The following is an 8,378-nucleotide window of genomic DNA, read 5'->3' as shown; positions in this document are numbered from 1 at the left end:
CCCCCCCTTTTCTTACAAAAAGGTTTATATTATACACACTCTTTAACACCTTGCTGTTTTTCATTTACTGTTCCTTGGAAACACTCCATCATCAGTTCATAGAGATCTTTTCTGCATAGCATTCCATTGTTTGGATGTACTATCATTTATTCAACTAGTTTCAGTAGAAGAGCATTTAGTTCATTCTCTATTTTTTCTATGCAAATTGATTTGTTTAAATATTATCTCTCCTAGGGACAATTTTGGAAATTTTTATTTTCAAAAAGAATTATTTATTTCGACTAGGCTTTCAAATGTATTTGCATGGTTATGCAAAGTTGTCTTCTAAACATTTAAAATTTTCTTCTGTTTCAAAGCTTATATCCTCCTTGTGATTTCTTATTTTGTACATTTTTTCTGTTTTCTTTTTCTTTTTTGATTTGGTTAGCTGGTAGCTATTTTTTCCCCCCAAAGAACTAGTTTACTTTTTCCAAAGATTTACTTACTGGTTCATTTATTTTTTCCTTTTCCAATCATTAATTTCTGCTTTTTAATCTTTATTACAGACATACTTTGTTTTATTATGCTTCACAATATTGTACTTCACAGATACTGTGTCTCTTTCTAATTAAAGGTTTGTGGCAACCTTGTGTCAAGCAATCATGTTTCCAACAGCATTTGCTCACTTCATATCTGTTGCATTTTAGTAATTCTTGCAATATTTCAAACTTTTTCATTATTATTATATTTATTATGGTGCTCTTTGATCAGTGATCTTTGATGTTACTTTTGTAATCGTTTTGTGGCGCCATGAACTGTGCCCATCTAAGACAGCGAACTTAATAAGTGTTGTGTTCCAACTACTCCACGAACTGGCTGTTCCTCCATCTCCTTCTCTCTCCTCAGGCCTCCCTATTCCCTGAGACATATCAACATTGAAACTGGGTCAGTTAATAACCCACAGTGGCCTCTAAGTGTTCAAGTGAAAGGAAGAATCTCACATCTCTCACTTTAAATCAAAAACTAGACATGATTAAGCTTAGTGAGGAAGGTATGTCAAAAATTGAGATAGGCCGAAAGCTAGGCCTCTTGCACCAATCCATTAGCAAAGGAAAAGTTTCTGAAGGAAATTGAAAGTGCTACTCTAGTGAACATACGAATGATAAGAAAACAAAATAGCCTTATCACTGATATGGAGAAAGTTTTAGTGGTCTGGATAGATGATCGAACCAGTTACAACATTCCCTGAAGTCAAAGCCTAATCTAGAGCAAGGCCCCAATGCTCTCCAATTCTACAAGGCTGAGAGAAGTGAAAAAGCACAGAAGTTGAAAGCTAGCAGAGGTTGGTTCCTGAGGTTTTTTTTTTTTTAAGAAAAAAGCTGTCTCTACAACATAAAAGTGCAAGATGAAGCAGCAGGTGCTGAAGTAGAAGCTGCAGCAAGTTATCTAGAAGATCTAGATAAGATAGTTCATAAAGGCGGTACACTAACAACAAATTTTTCAATGTAGCAGAAACAGCCTTATATTGGAAGAAGATGACATTTAGGGATTTAGAGAGAAGTCAGTGCCTGACTCCAAAGCTTCAAAGGACAGGTTGACTCTTGTTAGGGGCTAATGCAGCTGGTGACTTTAAGTTGAAGTCAATGCTCACCTATCATTCTGAAAATCCTGGGGCCCTTAAGAATTATGCTGAATCTACTCTGCCTGTGTTCTATAAATGGAAGAACAAAGCTTGGAATATAGCACAGCTACTCACGACATGGCTTACTGAATATTTTAAGTGTACTGGTAAAACCTACTGCTCATAAAAAAAGATTCTTTTAAAAATATTATTGCTTACTGACCATGTACCTGGTCACCCAAGAGCTCTGATGGAGAGGTACAACCAGGATTAATGTTGTTTCTATGCCTACTAACATGATATCCATTCTATAGCCCATGGATCAAGGAGTAATTTTGACTTTCAAGTCTTATTTAAGAAATACATTTCATAAAACTATTGCTGCCATAGGTGGTGATTTCTCTAATGGATCTGGGCAAAGTCCATTGAAAAACCTTCTGGAAAAAGTTCACCATTACAGATGCCATTAAGAACATTTGTGATTCATGGGAATAGGTCACAATATCAATATTAACACAAGTTTGGAAGAAGTTGATTTCAACCCTCACGGATGACTTTGAGGAGTCCAAGACTTCGGTGGAGGAAGTAACTGCAGATGTGGTGGAAATAGCAAGAGCACTAGAATTAAAAGTGGAACCTGAAGACGTGACTGAATTGCTGCGATCTTATGATAAAAGTTTAATGGATGAGGAGTTACTGCTTATGGATAAGGAAGTGCAACAGAATCAACTCCTGGTGGAGATGCTCTGAAAACTGTTGAAATGACAACAAAAGATTTAGCATGTTAACCCTGCCACTGTTTTATCAATTAAGTTTATGTGACATTATGGATTATATCTCATTGCAGCTTTAATTTCCCTGATTCCTATGAAAATGTACATCTTTTCAGATATTTATTGACCATGCAGATTTTCTCTTCCGCAAAGTACCTGTTCATATACTGTTTCGATTTTTCTACCAATCTAAGCAGGACCATCTTCATGGGCGTGGGAACGATGCAGTCACACAGGGGCCCTGCACTTGGAGGGGACTTGTGCTTTGTTTAATGCTCTGCTGCTGCTGTCTTGAAATTACTAATAATTTTTAACAAGGGCCCTGTATTTTCATTTTGCACTGTTCTCCACAAATTATGTAGTTGTCCTGAGGTTAAGCCATGTTAGAACTGAGTTTTGAAGGATGAAAAGGGATTATAAATAGATCCGCACTGTTCAACATGGTGGCTTCTTAGCCAGCATGTGGCTACTGAAATTTGAATTAAGTGAAATTAAAATTTCAGTTCCTCAGTCTCATTAGCTGCATTTCAAGTGCTCAGTAGCTACAAGCGATTAGTGCCTATGGTACTGAAAAACCGAGAGCATTTTCATCATCACAGGAAGTTCTATTGGACAGGACAGTTCTGGACTCTTGCTGCTCAAAGCGCGGTCCACCAACCAGCAATACCCTATCACCAATCAGTTTGTTAAAGTGCAGAATCTCATGCCTTATCCAAGACCTACTGAATCAGAAAATGCTTTTAAGGAGATCCCAGTGATTCTCATGTATCTTTAGATTAGAGAAGCGCTATTTTAGATGACGTGGCCCTCAGGTGAGTCAGATGGGTGTGGTTCTTGGGTAGAGGGGATCAAGGAGTGAAACTGCATTCTGAGGGAACAGTAGATACATAGACAAGTGCATGATAAATGCACCTACAGCAGGAAGCAGAACAGTAGGCGCTGGTAGGCTGAGGCAGACTGAAGAGCTTTGCAGCCCTTTGGAGTGCGCCCTGTGGAGAGCCACTATACAATTTAAAACAAGACTGTATGAAAAGATCTGGGTTTGAGGCAATGCGAAGGACTAAATGGGCAACCTGGAAGTCAGGGGAGCAGACGGAACGCTCTGGCATTACCCAGCTGAGAGATGAGGCTTTCTCGGGAGCAGGGGAAGAATGAGATGGTCAGGGGCCTCAGAGAGAGATACAGAATCCAAGAGACCTTGGTGACTGACTGGACATGTGAAGTAAGGGAGAAGAAATCATTGAGAGTTAAACTTGAGTAACTGGTAAATAGGCCTGCTTTAACCAAATTAGGAATCCAGGAGAATATAGAGATATTATGGGAAGATACTGAGGTTGACTCAGACACGTTAAATTTGAGGTCTTCTGGAACATCTGTTCATCAGTTTCCCCCCCTGCCAAATGAAGGTAGTGATACTGTCCATCCAACAGGACTGATGTCTTAATAATCAGCTGATATAGTTTATGTGACTATACTTTGTTAATGTTTAAGTGCCACATACATGCTATCTGGCATGAGCCCTGCACGAATCTGTAGTCTGATGGAAGGAAGCAGAGAAGAGATGGAAATACCGCCTACATTTACACAAAAGCATCACCATCTATCTAGTTCAGTAAGACAGGAGACGCTAGAGGAAAATGCTGAAGAGAATGAAAAATGTTGATAGTCAAGTAAGAAATATAAAATAACACATCATCAATTAGAAATACATCCCAGCTGCTTTTCAGCATAGTAAATTGCCAAAGTTTTCCATGAAGTGGAAGAAGACAGAATTACAATGAGATTTGGGAAAATATATATATATTAAAAAATTCAACTGAGCAATTAGTAGCAGCATTTACTATAGATTTGAAACCCTCTCCAAAATCACTTGTGCCTTGGAACATATACAGCTTATATTATAAACTGCTGTTATAATTCGATTTTCACCTACAGACAAATCTAAAGTTAAAATGTAATATGTCCTTAAAAGTGATTGCTAGTTCAAACTTATCATTAAGCATACTGCTTCCTTAACTCTTGGTTATATGTTTGGAAAACTGCTAAGAAGTTTAACCATCTGATTGATTAGACATTATTTGAAGGTGAAATGTAACTTTGATGCATACTGTTCTTCTGGAATTTGTGGGTAGTGCTAGATTCTTAAATTAGTTTTGCTTTTATGAAGTAAGCAAACCATCTGACTTTAAACCTCAGTAAGGCTAGTCAATTAAATTCTGTACATATCTACTGAAGCCATGCCACAACAAGGCAGAGTGGTAGGGCATGGTCTCTTCTCTCAGGGAGCTGATGATCTCATGGCAGAGATCCTTGTAAACAAATACAGCAGGAAATGAGTGAGTGCTCACAGAATTAGCAGCAGACTGGGGCAGTATGGGCAAAAGAGAAAGTAAGTACAATAGCTCCCATCAGAGATTATAAATTCCTTTCTATGACTCAATTTGAAGTTATCTGAATGAGGCTCTGAGAGCCAATCTAATGCCAATGTCAGCATCAGTCCTTGATCTCCTTTTTTGGTGCACCCAGTAGAAATCTGCCACTTAGATCCACCAGCTGCAGCCATAATATCTGTAGCTCCTCCCATAGACAGGGAGTCTATTTGCCCTTGAATCTGGGTTAGCTTCATGGTTTCCTCTGATCCACGGCATAGTGACCTTGTTTGACTCCCCAGGCTATGACTTAAAAAGTCTGACAGCTTCCACTCCCAGTCTCCTGGATGTTCTCCACAGACTGACAATGTAGCATATGAAGGATGAGAAGCCACATCCTTCTCTCCGTGAGAGACTCCTGCTGGAGGATTTTCTAGAACTGTGGCCTTCAGTGGACAGCATCACCAACTGCCAGACATGTGAGTGCAGCCACCTTGGACCTTCAGCTCAGTTGATGCTCCAGTTCAGGGATTGGCAAACTACAGCCGGTGGGTTAAATCTGGCCCTTAGCCTGTTTTTATGTAGGCCCTTGAGCTAAGAATAGCTTTTGCTTTTTAAAGGTTTGTAAAAAAAATAAAATAAATAGATAACAAAGACGAATATGTGACAGACACAAGCCTAAAATATGCATTATCATATAATTTTGCCAATCCCTGCTACAGCTGAATAGGACTGTATAAGCCCTGACAAAACCACAGAGGAACCACCCAACCAACCCTCAGAACTGAGACATGTTAAGCTGATAGTTTTATTATATAGATGGTTTGCTCTGCAGCAGCAGATAACTGAATCACAAGCTAGTAAATGCTACACAAAGAACAAGGAGACTGCTTCGAAAGACAATAATCTCTTAAAGGTTTTGGACCTTCTCTTCCCTTCTCACTCATTTCATTGGGGAAGATTTCTTACTCTCAAACTGTTGTCCATGGCTGTGCATTCTAGGGAGGTTTTTGGCAGTCATAAGTATATATATCCACTAGTTATTCAGGGGACATTCAAAACATTTTTAAAAACAGATACTGGAATATAACCTTTCTAAAATACAGTATTTGTAAAATATAATATCAATGTCCTACAGCATCCTTCCAAAGACAGAGGTCTATTTTTTCCATGTATTAATCTTTTTGCAATGGAGTCTGCTTCGTTTTGTTATCAATGGGTTTTCTCTACTTAGTGAGGAGAACTGTCAGCCAAGTTGAGGTGAAGAATGGCTATGATGAGGTATCAGCAGGCAACAATCACTTTACCCTTTGCAAAGGGCACGGCTACCTGCCAGGGCAGGAACCAGGAAAAGAATCATAATCATGATTTAAATTTGAATATTTATACAGTGCCAACTTGGTCCAGCACCTGGACTTACACTGCTTCTATCCAAACACAGTTCTTTGTACAACCATTTAAACTCCTATATTCACCTCTATTAGTTTCAGAGAATTTTCAAGTTACCATAATTGATTTTTAAATGCATCTTTAACTCTCCTATTCTTTTCCCTTTTACAGGAAAAAATAAATAAATAAAAGGCTGTGACAAGGAAGAAGCCATTGAATCAAGGAATCTGTAAACTAAAAGAAATGATGGGCCATGCTAACAGTCAATGCAAATGCGTGGGTCACAATTGGGGATGGGTGATTATGGCTAGGTTTGAAGTTAAGTAGGCGCCCCAGACCCACATGATTTTGAGCAAAGGACCAGATACTACACATTTGAGTTTGCATTTGGCCTGGTAGCTCCTTTCCAAATACGTCTCCCTTCCCCAGCAGTGAGCCTCATCTCCCGGTGATCATGTCTTTGCCTGATCCCTTCCCCTTGAACCTTGAATGGCCCTATTCTTGCTTTGACCCATAGAATGTGGCAAAATGATGCTACAAAACTCTAGAGGCTAGCTTCTGTCTTGCAGCTTCCGTTTTGGACTCAGAATGCTGACTCTGTTGAAATTCAGATGAGCTGGCAGGGTCAAAAGCAAACATTAATTTGCTGATGCAAACAAATCCATTGATATCACCCACTGACTTAGACAGCCTTATTAAAAAATGTTCCCCTTGTGAGAAGTGGGGATGCAGGCTGTCTGTTTAGAACACTACATTCGTCTGTGGAATAGATGATGCCCTTTAAGTGTCCTTTTGTGGGAGTTGAGGTGATCATTGTTATGTAAACTTGATATAGCTCTTGCCCAGCAGAGTTAAAGAGCTTAAATGGATGAGCTCACATCCTTAGATATCTATGCTGTAAACCGGAGACCAGAGGACCACAGGCAGAGATTATGCACATTATTACATATTCTTGATTTGTTTCTGTTTTTAGACTGGAGCTGGGAGTTTAGGTCAGGTATACCCAGCTAAATACAGGAAATTCCTCCTGGATTTTATCGAATCTTAAAACATGCATCACAAGACCTTCTAGAATACATCACTGCTTTTCCCAGAATTATCCACAGGAATTCTAAAGTAGCCCAAACTCCACAGAGACCAGAGCCTACTGTTATTTGAATGAAGCTAGTATTTAATTTAATGAAGCATCTACCACTGGGTGATCTGAAGCAGTAGGTACCGGAATGATCCAGATAATTACTCTACCCACCTAGGTGAATGGATCTATAACCTGTGTTCTCCTTGCAGAGATCTAAGACTTTCTTCTTCGAAAAGTTCTAAAGTCTCCACTCCCACAGAAAACCTATTAACCTCAAAAGGGAAAGTGGACTTTATAATAAGGAAATCTGGAGGACACTTCAGATTTCGGTGATCACTGACACTGGGGCAACCTAATATTAGGCATTTAAGAATTAATATTGTGTGTTTAATATTATGTTCTTCTTGATGGCAAACAATACGAAGAGCACCTTGTAAAGTATGAGGAATTCTTGCCATCTAATCAAACATCTCAACCTTCCTTCTAGCTTACAGGAAATGGGAGCCCTAGAGAAAAAGTTAAGTGTCATCAGGAGGGAAAGAAAGTAAGACAAATCGAGAAAGAATCCTCTGAGATAACTTGCCTAAACTCTTCACAAAGTTAAGGCCATGAAACAAAAAGGGTGGAGGATTGTTCTGCATTAAAAGAGACAAACATAACAAATGCAATGCACGAATCTTCACTGCACTGCACAACATTAATATATAACCTTTTTTTTTTTGACAATTGGAGAAATTTGTATATGGGCTAGATATTAGGTGATATTATCAAACTGAACTTCTCAGATGTCGTTAAGTTTCTTATATGGTTACACAGAAGAATGTCTTTGCCTTTCTTCTTAGGAAATGCAGGCTGAGTATTTAGGAGAGGGAAAGAAGGCAGTTATGACAACATGTTAAGTTATGCGGTCTTGGAGGAGTATATATGAGTGCTCATTGAACTACTCTTTCAACTTTTCACATGGTGATACAGGAACCAAGCTGTTCACCGTTCCACAGCCAAGCGGCCAGAATCGGGAACTGTTTACAGATGGCACCCTTCCAAGGGTGCTGAGAAAGAAGAAATATTATTTCTGGATTAATTCAACCACCTCCACCCAAAGACTGGTATGACCACAACCCGTACAGCAAGCCCCCATTTCCCACGCCTGAAAGCCTCTCCAGTCTTCC

General features: G+C 39.2%; 1 protein-coding gene and 1 pseudogene across 1 annotated transcript in view; both read left to right on the top strand.

Annotated features, from left to right (window-relative positions):
• LOC111732243 overlaps window positions 1-2,388 on the top strand; it is a 15,579-nt pseudogene extending 13,191 nt beyond the window's left edge.
• A 2,586-nt stretch (window positions 2,389-4,974) lies between these two features.
• Window positions 4,975-8,378, top strand: part of B3GALNT1 (beta-1,3-N-acetylgalactosaminyltransferase 1 (globoside blood group)) — a 23,246-nt gene continuing 19,842 nt past the window's right edge. The window contains exon 1 of the mRNA XM_023524560.1: window positions 4,975-5,221. The gene's annotated coding sequence lies outside the window, so the exon portion shown is untranslated. The remainder of the gene's footprint in view (window positions 5,222-8,378) is intronic.

This window comes from Pteropus vampyrus, unplaced genomic scaffold, assembly GCF_000151845.1.
Source record: "Pteropus vampyrus isolate Shadow unplaced genomic scaffold, Pvam_2.0 Scaffold12, whole genome shotgun sequence".
Classification (NCBI taxonomy): Eukaryota; Metazoa; Chordata; class Mammalia; order Chiroptera; family Pteropodidae; genus Pteropus; species Pteropus vampyrus.
Note: the sequence above shows the minus strand (reverse complement) of the source record. Positions and strands in the feature narration are given on the sequence as shown.